The sequence below is a fragment of the Xenopus laevis genome, chromosome 2L (genome assembly GCF_017654675.1).
Source record: "Xenopus laevis strain J_2021 chromosome 2L, Xenopus_laevis_v10.1, whole genome shotgun sequence".
Lineage (NCBI taxonomy): Eukaryota > Metazoa > Chordata > Amphibia > Anura > Pipidae > Xenopus > Xenopus laevis.
In genome coordinates, this window is record NC_054373.1 from 73,447,915 (window position 1) to 73,469,576 (window position 21,662).

The 21,662-nt window shown below is 40.2% G+C and overlaps 1 protein-coding gene across 1 annotated transcript in view; it reads left to right on the plus strand.

The window, feature by feature from the left end:
- LOC108708155 (copine-5) overlaps positions 1 to 21,662 on the plus strand; it is a 169,653-nt gene that overhangs the window by 10,557 nt on the left and 137,434 nt on the right. The gene's annotated exons all lie outside the window — the stretch shown is intronic.

The following is a 21,662-nucleotide window of genomic DNA, read 5'->3' on the forward strand; positions in this document are numbered from 1 at the left end:
AGGTTGTAGTCTCTGTGAAAATCTGAACAGTCTCAGTCATCAGTGTCTCCTATAAGTGCATAAGTGCATCTATCTCATCCATGTGGATGGTTTAACTGATTAATGTATGGTTATTGGTTAGATAAAGCAAAGTTTGGCCTGTCTGAGTTATATGCTGATTGTAATTATTATCACTAGCTGCTGCAATGCCCTAATAGTAAATGTAACACATGGCTGGCAAATATGATCACAGAGTATGTTGGTGAAAATGCTGTGACACTTTTTCACATTTCTGCCTATAATGCTTGCTAATTAAACTGTATAAACTAAACTGTATAGTGTATAGATCTGCAGTTTTAAGACTTCAAATGAAGATTTTTTTTATAATTCTCTTTGAAAGGAAATACTCACATTGATCTTCTGTACAATATGCAGAACTATCATATCTTGCAATAGCATGCACAGCATTTTCTCAATCAGGCCACAGAAAAGTTCAAAGAGACAGTACTTGCCTTTAAGTAATATTGTGCGAGTGCAAGTCCACTAGGACAGTCTCCAGCTCTCTGATCATTAGAGCAGTACTGCAATGCAAATCAATTACAATTTATTCATAAATCTAATTAGTGTAACACTACTGAAAATGTGCAATGCAGCAGTTTTTTTTTCAAGCACGCAGGCCCTTAGTAGTTTGGTGCATACATAATTACTAGTAAAATGCAAACCTGTTTTCATTTGCATTTTTGGAACCGAAAACAACTTTGCATGCATAATAATTGAGGTTAATATAATTGAGGTTAATATAATTGTACCAGTCCCTTGATCAACTTGTACTATGAACTATCTTTCATAACCATGTATTCCCTCACTTGCTAAAAATCCATCCAACCCCTTCTTAAAGCTATCTAATTTGTCAGCCAGTTTGACTGATGAATTATTTTGTAAGCACACACAGTTATCATCTCAAAATTGTGTATTAAAACCTTTTCATAACTACTTACCAGTTGCAGTGGATATATAGCATGGTAATTTCTAACTTTATGCAAGTAAGGCTCCACTGGGAGGCATTTTTGAGAAATCATCCTGCAGTCTCATGAGGTTGTAGTCTCTGTGAAAATCTGAACAGTCTCAGTCATCAGTGTCTCCTATAAGTGCATAAGTGCATCTATCTCATCCATGTGGATGGTTTAACTGATTAATGTATGGTTATTGGTTAGATAAAGCAAAGTTTGGCCTGTCTGAGTTATATGCTGATTGTAATTATTATCACTAGCTGCTGCAATGCCCTAATAGTAAATGTAACACATGGCTGGCAAATATGATCACAGAGTATGTTGGTGAAAATGCTGTGACACTTTTTCACATTTCTGCCTATAATGCTTGCTAATTAAACTGTATAAACTAAACTGTATAGTGTATAGATCTGCAGTTTTAAGACTTCAAATGAAGATTTTTTTTATAATTCTCTTTGAAAGGAAATACTCACATTGATCTTCTGTACAATATGCAGAACTATCATATCTTGCAATAGCATGCACAGCATTTTCTCAATCAGGCCACAGAAAAGTTCAAAGAGACAGTACTTGCCTTTAAGTAATATTGTGCGAGTGCAAGTCCACTAGGACAGTCTCCAGCTCTCTGATCATTAGAGCAGTACTGCAATGCAAATCAATTACAATTTATTCATAAATCTAATTAGTGTAACACTACTGAAAATGTGCAATGCAGCAGTTTTTTTTTCAAGCACGCAGGCCCTTAGTAGTTTGGTGCATACATAATTACTAGTAAAATGCAAACCTGTTTTCATTTGCATTTTTGGAACCGAAAACAACTTTGCATGCATAATAATTGAGGTTAATATAAACACTTCTGCTTTGATACAGAAATGGTGCAGAAATATATAACAATAAATTAGAATTGGAAATATAACTAAATTGGAAAACTGGGCAGCAAACTGGAATACAAGGTTTAATGTTGATAAATGCAAGGTTATGCATGTTGGCAAAAATAATATATATGCAAGTCATACACTAATTTAAAATGGCAGCGTGTTGGGAGTTTCCTTAACTGAGAAGAATCTAGGGGTTTTTGTTACAAGTTGTCTAACTGTGGGCAGTGTCATTCTGTGGCTACTAAAGCAAATAAAGTACTGTCTTGCATAAAAGTAAAACATAAAGTACTGTCTTGCAAGGGATGAAAACATAATTTTGCCTTTTTTTAGGTTCATGGTAAGGCCTCATCTGGAGTGTGCAGTGTAGTTTTGGGCTCCAGCCCTTCAGAGGGATATTCATGAGCTGGAGAGAGTGCAGAGATGTGCAACCAAACTGGTTAGAGGGATGGAAGATTTAAATTATGATGGTGGGGTTGTTTCCACTTTACATGTACATTAGAGGACATTATACAACATAGACAAATAGCAGGGGACCATTTTACCCATAAAGAGGATCACCGGACCAGAGGCCGTCCCTTCAGACTAGAGGAAAAGAACTTTCATTTGAAGCGGCGTAGGTGGTTCTTCAGTGAGGACATTGAGGTTGTGGAATACCCTGCTGAGTGATGTTGTGGTGGCTGATTCTGTTAATGCTTTTAAGAGTGGCTTGGATGATTTCTTGAACAGGCATATTATCAAAGGCTATTGTGATACTAAATTCTATAGTATATACAGGGGCGATTCTTGGTATAATGCCGCCTGAGGCGGCCTTCTTTCGCCGCCCCCTTCCCTCCTCCCGGCACTAACCTTTATAGCGCCGGAGAGGGCAGGGGCGGTCCGCGACGATACGTGCAGAGAGCGCGATATCGCTCTCTGCGCTAGAAGAGCCGAATTTCCGGTTTGAAAACCGGAAATTCGGCTCTTAGTTACCAGGAGCGGCATTTTTGCCGCCCCTGGCAACCAGGGGGGCGCTGCCGTCTGAGGCGAGTGTCTCAACTCGCCTCATTGGTGGAGCGCCCCTGAGTATGTATATATATATATATATATATATATATATATATAGTTAACTAGAGGGAATGGTGCACACAAAACCAAATAGCATCTGCCCGGGTGCAGGTGAGGAATAATCACATAATACAAAAAATACACCGCACTCCAGGGACTCTGTGACTGACTGTCACGATCTCCGCCCGGAGCAGGTCCAGGAGCTCCCGGGCGGCGCGTCCTTCCCTGCCGGCGTCCTTCCAAAATGGCGGCGCCCATGGCCGCCACGTGGGTAGAGGCGCCGGCGCCGCTACCCCACGTGGCGGCCATGGGCGCCGCCATTTTGGGAGCGACGCCGGCATGGAAGGACGCGCCGCCCGGAGCTCCTGGACCTGCTCCGGGCGGAGATCGTGACAGTCAGTCACAGAGTCCTGATGCGCTATGGGAGAGGGAGGTGAGGGATCCGGTGAGGGATTGGCGTATATACGGAGTATATACGGTATTTGAAAGAAAATAACCCCTACTTTCAGCACCTGGGTGTGTCATTAGTAACTCCTCACTTCATTGATATTCATAGGCTCACAAAATGGGGTGTGGGGACCAGGGCCCTTTTGTATAAAGTGTTGTGTTATTTCCCAGCACCCACTGCTAGCCCTGTATTCTATATGGATTATCTTCTCCCTACAGGAACCAGCATGGCAGCACCAACTGCTAAACAGGGGCTTATTTATAATAATGGGATTATTGGACCCCCTTCCCCCATCCAGGCCATATTCTCCTAGAAGAGTTTGTGACCAAAATAAGCAGAGGAATTTCAAAGCTCTTGCTGCGGACTGTAAACATTTACATGTGTCCTGCACACTGTTGGGGCCGCAGAAGGAGCCTCGTATGTAGTTGCTGCATCTTTCCATCTCTCTGCCCCTGGTTGAGTTATAAGTTATTTTACTGTGACTGGTGTGCTTACAATTTTTTTTTTTTAAACTGTGGGCAGGCCTACCTTTCATTGTTATTCAGTGGGTGCAGGTACAGATTGATTTTCAATCAGCCCCTAGGCTTATACACGAGTCAATAAATTTTTCCAGTTTTCTTAGGTAAATTAGGTACCTCGGCTTATACACGGGTCGGCTTATACACGAGTATATACGGTATGTAATATACAAAAATAAAACAGCTCATTTTATGCACATTCATTGATACATTTGGTATATTTTGCAAATGGAATCCGTAAAATACTGGTGGAAGACACAATTTTTCTTACATAGTTTTAAGTCATAATACCCAAAGCATGTTGGGTTCTGCTATCTTGCATGGCTGGGCAATTTTAATCTGGGCACATTTGTTGGAGCATTTTCTCTAGAGAAGACAACCCAAACCTTCATAGTTAAAATTTTCTATCCCTTTTACTAGTTAAGTTGGTTGTATTTGCACTCTCTCCAGCTCATAAACATCCTTCTTAAGATCTGGAACCTAAAACAGCACTGCATGCTGAAGGTGACCATTACCAGGGACCTATGAAGAGGCACATTTATGTTTTAATTTTTGTCCATTTTTATGCAAGACAGTACCTTATTTGCTTTAGTAGCCATTTAATGACACTGCCTAATATTACACAGATTGTTATTCACAAAAATCTCCATATCTTTCTTGATTAATACACTGCTATTTAGTATATAGCTCACATTTATGCTATTTATACTGATCTAAATAGTCATGCACTTATTGACATAGAATCAGATCTTATAGAATCTCTCATATTATACTATTAATGCCCTCCTCAAGGTAATCAATAAACAAGTTAAACAGCAAAGGGCCCCTGCAATACTTCACTAACAGCATTGGTCTAAATAGTAAATACTTATTTACTTTGTTTAAGGGACACTATGGAGGGGAAGGTGTGAGTCCATCAGATGAGGACTGATGTCGTACCAACAGGTAAAGAAAGGGAGAGTCTGAAGTTCAGGCACAGAATTAACAGGACAGTTTCTGGCAGGCGTAGGACAGTGTGGGAGAAGGAAGGGTGACAGGAAGGAGTAGGATGGATCTGGTGTAGAGAACAGGGCTGGATCAGGGCTAGGTTGCTAGGGTGATGCAACATTGCCAGGAAAACAGGCGGAGGGGAGGATAAATGGGAAACAAACATTGCTGCTCTTTTGGCCCAGTGGTTAGGGAGAACAGACAAAAAACATGAGGTCCTGGGTTCAAGCCCCAGCAGAGCCTTGCACTTTGTAATCTATAATTCAGCCAGTTCTCTATCCAAGTACAAATATTAAGTTCCAGGCCAATATTCCTTAATTTAACCAGAAACCTGTACTGTGGTATTTTATCAAAAGCTTTAGCAAAGTCTAAATAGAACACATCCACTGCCATTCCAGAGTCAAGGTTTGTACTTACCTCCTCATAGAAGGTAATTGAATTAGTCAGGTAAGATCACATCAAATCATGATGGCACAAACTCATAGTATTTTGATTTTCAATGTATTCAAGCATCTTATCCCTTATTATCCCTTCCATGAGCTCCTACCACTGACATCAAACAAGCAGGCCTATAGATTTAAGGCTGAGAATGAGATAAATATTGATATAGATTAAATAGTGGCACTGCATTAGCAATTCACCTTGGCACGTTTGGTATGCATAGTTGACCTTTTACTAACTATGCCCCAAAATGACAAATGATCACAGAAGGTGAAATGAAAGAAAATTGTGGAGTCATGCTACTCATGTGAATTAGACTTAAACAATTTTGTATGCCAATTTTTTCAGTGGTCACCAGTAGTTATTTATGAGTTTGAGTTTGAGTATATCCAGAAATATAAACAAAGCCAGATGTTCCTTTGCATCATCGACCCAAAGGGGCAGATTTATTAAAATGTTAGATTAGACCTAACTATAGAAAAAAGTAGCCACTTTATGTTCATTCCTATGGGAAATTTAGAAATGTATCTTTCAAATGGTGAAATTTACATAAAACAATATACAACAATAAAGAAATAGTTAGCCCTTTAGAGTATCTCCCTCCTGCTGTTCTCTTTCAGTCTCTCAACTGCGTAAAAAATGTCCCAAAAAAAGAAGAAAAAAAAATATATTCCAAAGAAAAAATATATATGGAGAGAGCAAAGAAACAGGAGCATAATAGGGTGTAGTATTTTCAATTTGTTAGAACACCCTGTGGTGCTTTGCTCTCTCCGTTTACTTTAGGCGCTGTTCTACAAGAAAACATATATCTTTTTTCTTTGGAATATATATTTTTTTCTTCTTTTTTTGGGACAAATGGTTAAATTTACGTTCACTTATTGATAAAAATGCTTCTAAAATTCTCATAGGAATGCGTAGTAAGTGGATGAGTTTTTCTCTGGTGCACTCTAATTTCACAGTGACTTCTAATTTCACACTTTGATAAATCTACTCTAAAATGTCTCATTTTGCTACCTCACGCAAATTTAATTTTGAAGGCTTAGCAAGCACTGTGATTTTATCGCCTACTGTGACTTTTTGTGATTGGAGACCTTTGGTTTATTTACAAACATAATTGCCAAATTATATAAATTCAGTTGCCAATAGCAACCAATCAGCAATTCAAGAAAGATAAAAGCAAACACCTTACTAGTTGTTACTGGCAACTACCCTAGTGCAATTTAGAGGTTTTTTTAAAAATTTTAAATCATAGGGTTTCATGACTATTTGATTATTTGAAATAAACTTGATAATTTTAAATGTATGCTTATTTAATATAAAAACTCAAATTTCAAAAACTCAGTTGCTTAAAATGTGAACAAAATTCAGTGAAAACACATCCATTTGCATTCAGTCCAATTTCAAATGAATTTCAAAAATTTGCATTAAAAAATAGCTCGAATTTTGCTGATTCAACTCCCATTGACTTCTACATGAACTTGCAATGTTTTATATACCAAATACAGGGGCGGAACTACCGGGGGAGCAGGGGGTGCGAGCGGGCCAGGGCCCGCACCCCCTCAGGGCCCCCCGGCAGTCCGCACACCGCTTCGTGGCGCATATTCCTGGGCCAGTTTCTGGTGTATGGAGGGGGACAGGGGCCCGGCTGCGCATCCTGCGCCAGGGCCCGCCCCCCTCTAGTTCAGTTTCTGACCATATATTCATATTTGCTCTTGTAGGGGACCAGAGAAATCCTCCCCCTGTTTTTCTGTCTGTGACATCATCCAGCCCAGTTACAGGGTGCAGAGCAATCCGATGGCTGGGCACCCCAGCGCATCCTTAGGAGAGAGGGTGTGCCTGACTTTGGAGCCTTTTGTACAGGGTGTAAAACAGATCTTAAAAGGGGCTGTATGGTGAAAGATTCAGCCAGAACCAAGTGCCACTAGTGAGATTTATCCTGCTGCCGAGCTGCTTGTAATCTCCAGTGTGATTACTTCTGAGAGCATGCCGGTGAGTGATCCACCCAAGGGAGGATACTGGCAAGGATACAAGCATGGAACCCCAATTTGAAGACAGGTCTTGAGCATTTACCTGCCACATGAGAGCGACTGCTAAGTTCCAAAGGGAGAAGTACTTTTGGAAAGGTAGCGCTACCTGGGGTATAAGAGCTCTGGGGAAGGGACATTTCAGTTGAACTGAACTGTGTGGTTATTAACCCTTTCCAGAGGATTGGGACTTTGATAATAAAACAGATTGTGTTGGAGAGACAGTCAGGTACCGAATAGTGAGTTAGGAATAGGTAGTGTCCCATGTATCCCCAGTGCAGAAGTGTATTGTGTATTAGATTGCCCAAGTTCTTTTTACTACTGTTTATATAAAGTTTATATCTGTTTCAATTGCAAACTGTGTTTAATTTTTGCTCCTCAGTGTTCCCTAGATGGAGGCACTACACTGTAAACCCCAGGTCCCAGTACTTTTCATATGCAAAAGGGACTCAAGGCCCCTGGATTTCCAAGGTTAAATTGTGATTTAAAGAGAAAGTAACCAAATTAGGGTTACACTCTTAATAAATCTCAAAAAATTAAGTTTTAGAAATGTGAATTTTTGATATTTTTCACAAAAAAAGAATTGTGGTAAAACAGTGAATTTGAATGTTGATAAATTTGCACCCTAGTGTATTACTTCCAACATCATTGACTGATACTGCACTGTGTAGACAAGAACAGGTGTATCAGTAACATTATATAATTTGTAAGAGATGTGCTGGAAAAGATCATGATTACATTTTTTTCACCAGTGTTAAACTGGTAAACAGTTAACTCCAGGGATGTTGCAGCAAGTATCACTGTGTTTGTTTGCTGGCTCAGGAAAAGCCAGATAAATGGGTCCCTGGAGTGAATGGAGGGGAACATTGAGTGTTTTCAGCTGACCAACTACAGGTAGTTGCTGCAGGTGAGCAGCAAATAAAAGAGATGAGATTACACCTCAAGGCTCCCTGAACACCTCCTTTGTGTTGGAGGGAGGTGTGGCAGATGGTGAGCTGAACTTCTGAGTGAGATTAAACAACGTGTTAACAAATGTGAAACAGAGGTGAAACGTACTAAGAGGGAGAAATTTCTCAGAGATAAGAGGGACTATGAATTGAATCGTGTTTACGATTGGAACATCAAGAGTAGTTTTGCCTCTTATCGTTCCAAGCCCTTTGTCCGCAAACTAACAAGGGTGCGCCGGCACAGGAAAAGAAGGTACACTTCAGGAATGATGATGAGTACCTGTCAGAAGGAGCAGCGTCTTCATCTTCTTTTTTATACACCGAAGGGGAATTCTCAATGAGCGATTCGGAGGAAGACAACAGACGTACCGACAGACGCGACTATGGGGGGATCCCCACAGACAGGGACAGGGTGAAAACAAGGAGCCAACCAGGTCCCATAGATCCAAGAGGTCTGGAACCATACAAAAAGAAGAGCCAATCAGGTCCAGCAGATCCAAGAGGACTGGAAATACACAAAAAGAAGCATGGCAACAAACGCAACTAACCTCGGACTCAAACTCTAGTATTTCCGAAAATAATGTGATTAATCTGTCCAGTTATAGTCTTACCAGGGAGGAAATTAAAGTTTTGAATTATGGCTTGAATTTCGTTCCAGAATATGATCAACAGATTTTTGATATGATTCTGGAAATTAACAATTTCATTCGTAAATTAACATTAATTAGACACTTTAATGTTGAGTCCGTTCCCCATGATGATCACTTTGTGGACGTTTCATCCACTTTTGATAACGATAACAGCCTCTCCCATAATATTTTTGGTAGTGACAATAATATTAGTAATATCCAGGAGACACGTACATTTGAGGAAGTATGTACTTTGAATATTATGGAAGATCTTTTGTGTGAATCAGGGAATGTGCCACATCCAGATGGTTCGGTCATACATCCTAGTCTCAGTAATAAATCCAAGTTTTATCCGATTCAGAGCAGAGGATTTTATATTGACACTTTTCAAAAATTGGTAACCAAGGATCTGTGTAAGCTCAAAGGCAGCTTTGAATCTGATAATTTGAGCAAAGGCGAAATTTTGGCTATTTCCAGACTTAAGCGAAATAAAACAATCGTAGTTAAGAACGCTGATAAGGGCGGCTCAGTAGTGGTTCTGGATGCGGAATACTACAAAATTGAGGCATATAGACAGCTTGGAGATAGGGATACCTATGAGCCTTTGAATGGGGATCCAACCAGAGAGTTTAAGACCATATTACATCATTTATTGGAGGGAGCCAAGTACGATTGTATTTTGAATTTGATTATCTTAATTGCGATTCCCCCCGCATACCTATCTTCCACTGGTTGCCCAAGGTCCACAAGTCACTCGTGAATGTACAGGGTAGACCCATTGTTTCTGGTATAGGTTCTTTGAATGAACACTTATCTGAATATGTTGACTGCCTTCTCTTACCTATGGTTCTTGGTTTACCGAGTTACCTTCGGGACAGTACAGATTGTATTAACAAAATTCAGCAGATACAGTGGGACCCCTCTTATCTGTGGGTTACCATGGATGTCACCTCACTTTACTCCTCAATTGAACACACCCGTGGGTTATCGGCCATCCGTTTTTGGTTGTCACATTTGAAACTGTACCCAGAGGTTCAAAATGATTTTTTGTTACGAGCATTACAATATCTTCTTACTTCAAATTACTTCATGTTTAATGGGGCATTTTTTCTTCAAAAGAGAGGAGCGGCTATGGGGGCACGATTTGCGCCCTCATATGCTAATTTGTTTATGGGATTTTGGGAGCGATGTTTCATCTATGGAGAACAGAATCCATTCCGGTCCCATATCGTTTCTTTTTTCAGGTTTATCGATGATTTGATTCTGATATGGAGGGGAGACAAGACATCCGTAAGTGAATTCGTTAGGTATTGTAATGACTCAAACTGGGGCATATCGTTCACCAGCGAGTGCAATTCCGCCACTATGTCTTATTTAGATATCAAGTTTTATGTTGAGGGCGTTACAATACTCACTGATCTGTACCGGAAACCGATAACCCGCAATACTTTATTACATGCGGCCAGTTGTCACCCCAAAAGTGTATTACGCGGTGTCCCAGTAGGTCAGTTCCTGCGTTTACGTAGGATCTGTACCACTTGGGACTCTTTTAATGAACAAGCCATGCTTTTATGGGATAGGTTCATACAACGGGGTTATGACTTCTGGGATGTTAAATTGGCCTATGATAGGGCTGTAGGCACGAGTCGGAGTGACCTATTGGCTTCTCAATCCAAGAAGATTATACAGGTTGGTTCCAACAAGAATTCTAAACGTCATGGTCGTAACCGTAATGAATGTCCTAGAATTATCACTTCTTATTCCCGTAATAGTGCACGATTACGGGGCATTGTACAAAAATATTGGAATGTTTTGGGCCAGGATCCCAGATTAAGAAACTTTTTGCCATCACAACCTAATTTTGCCTTTAAAAGGGGCCCCTGTCTGGGGTCGATCCTATCACCTAGCCTTTTCTCTGAGTCCGATCCATCTGGACCCACACATTGGTTAAAAGTTAAAGGGTGCTACAGGTGTGGTGTCAGTCGCTGCGGCACATGCCGTTATATGAAACCTTCGAAAACCTTTAGTGGTAGACCGGATCGGAGAATCTATAATATCAACTTTTATGCAAACTGTGGTACTTGCAACATTGTATACCTCATCACTTCGGTCACTGCGGTCTACAGTACGTAGGTAAGACTATTCATCCACTTAGGAAGCGTGTATCTGAACATCTGGGCAGTGTCACACGTGGTGATTGTAGTTCTGCGGTTTCCAAACATTTGATCGAAAGACATGACAGTAAAGCTTGTACAGTTCAGGTAATTGACAGAGTTGTAGCAGATATACGCAAGGGTGACATTGATAATTCCCTCTTAAGGAAAGAAGCCTACTGGATTCATAAGTTAAATACGGTGACCCCACACGGGCTGAATAGAGAATGGGAATTGACATGTTTCATTGATTGCTAAATTTAGTTTATTCATTTATTATTCATTTTATTTCTGTACATTTCTTTCCCAGCGTATATCATTTTTCAGCTGCCAGTTTGCCCGCTGTGTTTTTCCAATTATCATTTTTCTATTATTTTATTATTTTTTCAATTATCTTATGTTTAAAAATAATTTAGTAATTTTTGATCTTTTGAATTTTTGGTTTTTCAACCTTATATGATGGGTGCTGCTAGTATACCCTCACCTAATATTCATATAACAATATTCACATTACATTATAGAGATTTTTCTAGATTTTTGTTATATATATTTCTGCTATATATGTTTATTACTATCTAAACACAGAGCATACTCGTTACGTGACTTTTAACACGTTTCTAATGTTCTTAATTGTGAATGTTATTTCAGTGAGGTTCCAGCAGGGGGCATTCATGCTTCTGATGAAGTGACCTTGTTGTCACGAAACGTGTCAAGCCTGTTTTTTCCCCTGCCCGCTATTTTTAACATGATTCAATAAAGATGGATTTGTTTTACACTACTTCGGTTCGCACGTGTTGATATAATTTGGAGGTGTCCGCAACCCGTATTTCCTTGGATTGTTGTTTGCCGCGGCCAGAGCGGATCTAGCGGTCACACCTGCCAGGCAGTTCGCTGATGTGCGCTCACGTCTCCATTTTCGGATCGCTCTCCTTCAAATCTTCATTGTGGCAGATGGTGAGCCAGGCCAGAAGCTGGTGAATTTGTGTCCCTGGAGGGGAAAGTCAGAAGGGCTTAGCCAAATGCCTGAACCCTCTAGAGAGTGGAAGTCGCTCTGAATGGTGAGAGGGGAGGAAAACTTTTGAATGCGCAATGTTGAAGCGCTGTGACTTTATGTTGGGAAAGGCTTGGTGAAATAAAACTGTGTTTTGTCTGAAGACATGATGTCCGTGTTTTTTTTGCTCCTGTTACACATTGTACAGTTAAAGTAATATAACATTTGCGGTAGTACAAGGAAAAAGTAAGCATTGGGATTGGAGGAAGGGATACTTTTGGATATTCCAACTCAGAATTTTGTGGTGTAAACCATATATATATATATATATATATATATATATATATATATATATATATATATATATATATTATATATATATATATATATATATATATATATATATATATATATATATATATATATATATATATATATATATATATGGTTTACACCACAAAATTCTTATTTGGAATATAGTCACTTCTTTAACTAAAATGGCATTTTGTAACATATACAAATCTAAATTTTGTATATTTTACAAGTAAACCAGATTTATTCGAGGATTACCGAGGATTACCGACTTCAGCAAATGAAATTCTGGCACATCCACATCCGTGGAGAAAATGCACCGCATGACTGAGACCTAGGTACAAAAGAAGCATTAGATGTGAACTTGGGGCTCTTAAAACCAAGTACTTTTTATACTTTCTAAAATAAGATGATTTAATAATTGTTCTCAAAATTTGTGTTTGAGTCAACAGTACTGAAATTCAATTTATTGATTGGGCAAGTGATAAAGAATTCCTTATTTTCTTTATGTGTAATCTTTGGTTTTACAGCCTCAATAGAGACGTTTCATTCACATGTTGCTATAGATGACAATAATATTGCCAGTATTGCATTTTGTTCATGTCACTTCTAATGCAGCTTTTTAACATAATCTTATCCTGGAAAAATTACACATTCATTTAAACACAATTTAGGAATATTTTCAAGTGTTTGTGTTAGTCTTAATTTAGTGTTATCACTTGATCAGTATAAGTTGCGCTGTGAACATCAGTTCCAGCCATCTGTGTTGGCTCTCAAATGAATATTTATTTTTCCATGCTAATCAGAGCAGCAACAAATAATTCAGTGGGTCTGGGGAGATTTTAAAAGTGGAGAAGGAAGGATTGTGCTATAGCTCTGTACATAACATTGGGCCAATTCTTGAGAGAAGGCTTTAGTGTGCAAAATCAATGCAAAATAAAAAGGGTATAGCAGAAAAAAAAAAAAAACCATAGCTACTATAGTCCCAATAAAAGGTAAAGCTGCTACAAACTAACCATTAAATGCTTGCATGCCCTTAATTCCAGTTCAGTACATTTTCAGGGGTGTAGGCTCTCAGGCATTACCCTCCATAAAAAGAATTAATCACATCAGCAAAGCAGCAACTCCAGGTAAAAAATAACGTCTTTATTAAAAACAAGGCATTTTCAGTGGAAATAACGCATCTAACGAGTGTCAGGTGCTCCTGCCCTAAGTCACAGTCACACACTGGGGTCACACCAAGTATCTTCTGCTTTTACCTTTGAATAACAAGCCCTTACCTTTCCTAAGATCCAACTTATCGGGGGCTTGTCAGTGCTCTTAGGGCTAAGACACACAAAGAGATTTGTGGACAAGTAATCTCCTTAAAAATAACTTCCATCTGCATAAATGTAAATCACTCGTGGAAAAACCATACACATTGCCTGTGCTTTGCATAGATGGCCAAAGTTGCCTTGAAAGGCTACTATGCGGGGCGTATGTTTTTCCACCAGAGATTTACATTAATGAAGGTGAGAAATCATTTCAGGAGATTAGTTTGTCTGTGGTAGAGCAGATGTCACATTCTGTCACTGAGGACAGATAGGAAGAAGGGAGTCTGTATACTGGATAACCCGGTGTATAACCATAAAGAGGAGAACAGAGTTTGGAAGCCATGAAAAAGTAAAGATTTAATGAAACAAGGTGCAAAACAGTAACAATTAAAGTCAGACAGTTATAAAAATAAAAATAAAAAATACTAGGAGATCCAACAGAGAATTTTATTGAAATTTACAACAGAATATTAAAAGAAGCTCAAAGAGATTTATTAATAAGCAAGAAGGAATATCAATTTCTGAAAGTCGAGCACCCTAGAGTTGCAACATTCTATTTATTGCCCAAAGTACATAAAATATTAGAAAAACCTCCAGGGAGACCCATAGTATCTGGTAATGGAAATTTGTCTGAAAAATCCAGCCAGTATTTAGATCTGGTCCTGAATCCAATGGTTGAGTCCCTCATGTCCTATGCTAGAGACACAATGGATGTTTTGGTTCATATTGAAAATATGGAACTCACACGATCCAACAACCTATTAATTACACTCGATGTCGAATCCCTATATACACCCATTGGACATGAATTAGGTATTGAGTCTGTGCGATATTTCTTATCAAAAACAAATGACAAGTCAGGTGATCAAATAGAATTTATATGCAAACGATTACGATTTGTCCTGTATTACAATTACTTCACCTTTAATGGTCAATTCTTTCTCCAGACTCAAAGGACTGCAGTGGGTATGGCTTGTGCCCCAGCTTACGCAAATTTATTTCTAGGCAGATGGAAAGAAACCATAGTTTTTGGTGAGAAATTTACAAAATATCACAAACATATTAGAAAATGCTCAGATACATCAACAGTATCCTAATCATTTGGCAAGGGACATATGTAGAATTGACATGTTTCTTGGAAGAATTAAACACCAATGATTGGAATATCAAATTAACATCTCAGATCTCAGAAAATGAAGTCTCCTTTCTAGATCTAAACATAAACAGGGGAGATGGAGGAGAATTAATCACTACAAATGATAGAAAAGAAACAGCTACTAACTCCCTATTGAGTCATTCTAGTTTCCATCCAAATAATGTGAAAAAGGCCTTACCTACAGGAGAATTTTTAAGACTGAGACAGAATTGCACCACACAAGCTGACTTTAAAGCGCAAACCAAAGAATTAAAAAGCAGATTGAAGGATATTCCAGTAAACAACTGAAAAATGCCTACCATAGAGCATTATATATGGAAAGACAATCCCTACTGATAAAAAAGAGAAACCATTAGATGGTAATAATATAAGGTTCATAAGTACCTTTAATACCAGTAGTGAGGACATCCGAGATATTTTAAATAAACAATGGAATATCCTAATGATGGATGAGACATTAGAATCTATCCTACCAGATCAGGTACAGGTCTGCTATAAAAGAAGCCCCAATCTTAAAGATTTAATATGCCACAGCCATTTTGGAAATAAAAAAACAACAGATAAAGTGAAAGGGTCTTATCCCTGTGGTGACTGTAACACGTCCAACCAAAAGGTGAGAAAGAAAAATTCTCAGGATAGATTTGGTATAAAGAAAGACAGATACCAAATTATTTAAATTGCAAAACCAAAGGAGCAATTTATTGTATTGAGTGTCCCTGTGAATTAAGATATGTGGGGATGACCACCCAGATGGTAAAACAGCGTATTCAGAAACATTGCAGTACCATCAGAAATACTGAAAAGGATATTAAAACAGAAAAAACCCTTTGATCTGTGGCACAACATTTCAGGCAATTCCACAACTCAGATTCCAAAAACTACAGTTTTGGATCATAGAACAGGTGAACCTCGGAATTAGGAAAGGCAATTTGGAGCAAGAACTCATAAAAAGGGAAAGCTATTGGATATTCAATCTCAATACAGTCTCCCCGTATGGTATACATGAAAATAATTTATTTACAGCATTTATTTAACTAGAATAGGTTAGACATCCTTAGTGGATCGTTCCAAAATAAATTAGAAAATAGTTTCATCTGAGATACGAAAAGACGGGGCCAGTAAATCCCTGCTGTTTAATTGTGCAGAATTGCATAGGCGAATGACAGCTGGGTGGCGTTACATATTCTAATATATCTATGGCAAGTATGGTAAACAAGTGAGGCGTAAATATCCAGACGTCGGAGTTACTGAACTGACGGCCCCAGCGCCACTTGATGAGTGACAGAGACGCATACTTCCTGATGTCAAAATTGTCACGCCAGTAATATCATTACCCGCTATGTGAGGGCAGAAGTATTACATGAACACTGGGAGAGGCGGAAGGCGGAGTTTTATAAATCTATTTTCTTTCCAAGAGCTGCTGGGTTTGCGGTTTTATAGGGTAAATAGCTTCTCCTTTATAGACGTTAGGGAAGGTAATAACCAAGACCGCAGCCCTTCAGTCTCTCCCACTTTGTGGTGCTACCAGGGATTAGAAAAAATTTAAGATAGACTCTATGGGAGCAGCTCCACCAACTATAAACTTTCCAAATTCTTGTCCTTAACTAAGGAGTAACTTGATATCAATTCTGGATTGATCGAATTTTTTAATGCACTGGTCACTTTATATTTAAAGAACTAAGGGGATTATTTTGTGAAAAACTTTTTAAGCAAATCACATAAGCACTGAACAATTTGGAATTAATTAATTAATTACCGGCAATAAGCCATGACACGCAGTTAAGTCAAATTAATTATCACAGGAGCCTAAAAAGTTAATTATTATTTTAGATATTGAAGAATTGATTGAAGGATATCAGACTGTTGAATTTATTATAATTGTTTGGGTATCGATTTTTAAGTAGAGATCCTGTAACACTTGAGGAGTGGAATTGATCACACAGTGTGGAAACTTAAGCACCTTGCACTTTAATTAAAATAATCAGTTGTGAATTAATTGTTACACTGTAGTGGAATACAAGCACCTAGCACTTTAGTTTATAATTAATTAATCAAGAAAATTCTTTAAGAAATCAAATAAGAATGATGGCATGGATGTGAAACTTTAGCACGTGGCACTTTATATTTATACCTACCGTATATACTCGAGTATAAGCCGTCCCGAGTATAAGCCGAGGTACCTAATTTTACCTCCAAAAACTGGGAAAGCTTATTGACTCGAGTATAAGCCGAGGGTGAGAAACGCAGCAGCTTCTGGTAAGTTTCAATCAAAAAATTGAGGGTTTCTGCTCCCATTGGAGGTGCCGGTGTCTCGTTTTTGGATGCCGGCGACCATTCTTGGACGCCGGCGAATATTCTTGGAGACTATTCTTGGACGCCGGCAACTATTCTTGGACGCTGGCGACTATATTTAGGCGCCGGCGACTATTCTTAGATGCCGGCGACCGTTTTTGCGCTTGACCCGAGTATAAGCCGAGGTAGAGTTTTTCAGCATATTTTGGGGGCTGAAAAACTCGGCTTATACTCGAGTATATACGGTAATTTATAAGTGGAATTGATTGGGGTGGTGTTGAAATTAATTGAAAGTTCATTGGGTTAATCTGATAAGTGACTATTGTGGGATAATTGATCTTGAATCTAGAGCAGGGATCCCCAACCTTTTGAACCCATGAGCAACATTCAGAAGTAAAAGGAGATGACGAGCAACACTAGCATGAAAAATGTTCTTGGGGTGCCAAATAAGTACTGTAATTGGCCATTTGGTAACCCTATGTGGATTGTAAAACTAGATTAAGGCTCTGTTTGACAGTGCACCTGGTTTTTATGCAACTAAAACTTGCCTCCACGCCAGGAATTCAAAAATAATCACCTGCTTTGAGGCCACTGGGAGCAACATCCAAGAGGTTGGAGAGCAACATTTTGCTCATGAGCTACTATTTGATCTAGAGGATACCAGGTTGAAGTAGTGAGAATTGGTTAACGAGATAATCTTTGGTGGGTTTAAGAAACCAGAGAACTCACAAAAAATCTATACAGCCACAGACAAGGTTCTTTTTTCTTCTTCCTTTAATTTCAAAACAGTAACCAGTGAATAAACTGAGATACCTGCAGGCAAAACAAAGTCCAGTCCAAACGTTGGGACAGGCAGCCAACAGCGAAGGTCCAACAAACAAGTGAGAAGATACTTCCAGAATGTTTTTTGGAAAAGTTCTGCAAGTTAGAATCAAATAAACTATTTATATTGTAAAATGAACTTGGAAACTGATCTGTATACAAATTTGAAAAGACAAACCAGAGCAAAGTCTGTTAGAAATTGAACTAAGCAATCCAGAAGCCACAATAGATGAGTTGCCAGAAACATGAGCCAAAAATTGGCAAGACATTAGAATCAGGAACCAGAGCAGGTGAGAAGCCAAGACCAGGAGCCAGAGTGGAAGGGAAGTCAGGACCAGGAGCATTATCAGACTCAGGAGCCAGGAATGGAGTATTGCCAGGTTCAAGAGCAGAGCATCACCAGTGTCAGGGGCCAGGATAGGAACATTGCCAGAGTCAGGAGCCAGAACAGAGAAGTCGCCAGGGCCAGGAGCCAGAAAAAAGAAGTCGCCAGGGTCGTGAGCCAGATCGGAGGAGTCACCAGGGTCAGGAGCCAGATCAGAGGAGTCGCGATGGTCAGGAGCCAAGACAGGTACATTGCCAGAATCAGGAGCCAGGACAGGAACATTGCCAGAGTTGGGAGTCAAGACAGGGCCCCTTCACACTCATTACAAGTGGTGGACTGAGGCAGGCACCCATTACAGGTGGGGGAGCAGAGCAGACACCCATTACAGGTGGACGACCAGCACAGACACTCATTACAGGTGGCAGACCAGCACAGGCACCCATTACAGGTGGCGGACCAGCACAGGCGGCCGATTGCCCAGGACAGAAGACCATCACGAATAGCAACAAGACTGGTAGAATCTGGAGCAGCAGAACTATCAGATCCCACAGCAGGGACTGTAGGTCTAGAAGTATATTTTGTGCTTTGGCCCAGAGGCCATGGTACACAGGTCCTCACAGGATGAACCCAGCAAGGCTGCTGGCACGGAGGCTGGAACCGGCAAGGCTGCTGGCACGGAGACTGGAACTGGCAAGGCTGCTGGCACGGAGGCTAGAACCGGCAAGGCTGCTGGCACAGAGACTGAAACCAGCAAGGCTGCAGGCACAGAGGCTGGAACAGGCTGGACCGCTGGCACAGAGGCTGGAACAGGCTGGAACAGGCTGGACTGCTGGCATGGAGGCTGGAACAGGCTGGACTGCTGGTACGGGGGCTGGAACAGGCTGGACTATTGGCACAGGAGCTGGAGACTGGGGGCTGGAACAGGCTGGACTATTGGCACAGGAGCTGGAGACTGAAGCACTGGCACAGGAACAGGTGGAGACAGCTTTTGGGGAGCCGGCACAGGCAGTCTTTGGCGAACAGGCATGGGAACAGACATTGTTTGGGAAGCTGGCACAAGAAGGACTGGCTGAGAAGCCAGCACGGAAACATGGACTGGCTGAAAAGCCAGTTGAGGTAGCTGTTGGGATGCAGGCAGAAGAGGCAGGTGACTGGAGAGCCAGCACAGAGGCAGTGACTGGTGAGCCGGCACAGACGCAGGTGACTGGCAAGCCGGCACAGAGGCAGGTGACTGGTGACCCGGCACAAAGGCAGGTAACTGGTGAGCCCGCACAGAGGCAGGTGACTGGATTGTGGGCAGTGAAGCAGGTAAGGACATGGTCTTAGAGGAGAAACTCACAAACTGAGTTTCATGCCTGAGAGAAAATGACACATGCTGGGTAGCAGGCACAGGAGCAGATAGTGGTTTGACTGATTTGGATCTCATCCTTGTCAGAATCCAAATCTTCTCAATCCTTATCAGAAATATCCTCCCAGTGAGACTCCTCTTCATAGAAATCATAGAAGGATGGAACAGCAGGCTGGAGGGAAACTTGCTCATTAAGTCTGACAAGCTGAGAGTACCTCGGAACGGGGGTAGTGAGTTTAAAAGCCTTTTCTAAACCAAGAGCTGCAGTAGTACATGAGGAGGAAAACAGATCAGATGATACCAGCCATAGATCCCCTATAAAGGTTGCCTTTAGATAGGACAAAAATAGGGTCTTTTAAGAAGTGGGCCTTTTCAGCAATGCACCCTTCAGCCCACTCACGTGCATCTCCTTTGAGGAGCTAATGAGCAATTAGTCTGCTCCTCAAAAAATTAGGAGCTTGCTTGAAAAATGGAGCAGCAGCGAAGTTTTCACATGTAAGTAGAAAGTCACAAAATGAGTCATCCTCACCTTTATACTTTTTGAGAGAAGAAAGCCACTGAGCAATAGAGAGTTGCAGTTCATTTACTCAGTTTAACATGGAGGAGTTACCAGCGGGCTCCTTATAGTATGGCTTAATCATTCTCTCACTTTCTGTCACATTCTGTCACGGAGGACAGATAGGAAGAAGGGAGTCTGTATACTGTATAACCCGGTTTATAACCATAAAAAGGAGAACGGATTTTCCCTTAAATGAATACAGCCCTGTTGAATTCAGGCAGTGCTGCATTAATGTTAATATTAAAGTTAAATTGTTGGATATACCTTTTATGATACTATTTAATTGTTTATTTAAAAGGAATTCTGTTATGATTTTTATGGTGTCATTTTTATCACTAAATTAGGTAACAAAGAAAGAAAGCGAAAGTTTGACCCATATTTTTTTTCATGGAGTCAGAGAGCGATTGGGACAGCCAATTTATTGACTTCATGACTGACCTTACACGATTCTGTTCAAATCATAATTGTTTTGTTTTCAACAACAAGTTTTATTTGTGAATAAGAGGGGTTGCAATGGGAGCAGCATTCGCACCCACATATGTCAACATTTTTATGGGATGGTGGGAAGCATTTTGGGTATTTGGAGACATGATGTGTCATTTTCCCCAACATATTTCAGTATGGTTTTGCAATATAGACGATTTGATTTTTTTATGGACTGGAAATCGAGATCTACTTGAGGAATTTCTATGTGTTATAAATAACAATGATCTCAACATTAGATTACCACACGTCATTAGTGAGCACAGCAGCAATTTTCTCGATGTCATAATCACTTGTGTGATGATGGTACCGTATCTACCAATCTATATCGAAAAGCTACTGCCAACAATTCTATTTTACATTTTCAGAGCCATCAACCTTTGTCTACTAAAACAGGAATCCCGATGGGTGAATTTATAAGACTACGACGGAACTGCTCAGATACAGTCACTTTGAAACGACGCTCATCAGAACTTACAACACGTTTGTTAGCCAGAGGCTTTAACTCAAAAGGCGTATCTGAGGGCATTAAAAACCCCCAGGAACAATCTATTCAATCAGTCTAGAGTCAAGAATGTAATAGGAGAGCAACCTACTCGTTTTATCAGTACTAATTGCAAACAATGGCCAGCTATTAACAACGTGCTTAAAAAACACTGGCACATACTTTTAACAGATCCCGTTTTGTCAGCAACATTAGGGCCCCATCCCCTAACATGTAGTAGTAGGGCACAAAAACCTATGAGACCGTTTGTTCAGGAGTCATTATGTGAAACAGGGGACAAAGTAGGGGTTGAGTAGGGGCTGTGGTGGCTGGTACTGTGTGGTGAATAAGGGTCCCTGCTTTGGGTTACCCACTCTTGGGCAGGCTCTGAAGGCAAGGGGTTAAGGGGCCTTGGATTTAGCTCCAGACCAACTCACAGCAGACATTAAGTACAGGGCTTTCTTGATTTCTTCTTAGTCTGTATAGCAAAGCACTCACCAAGTCTTTAAAAGGTTAAAA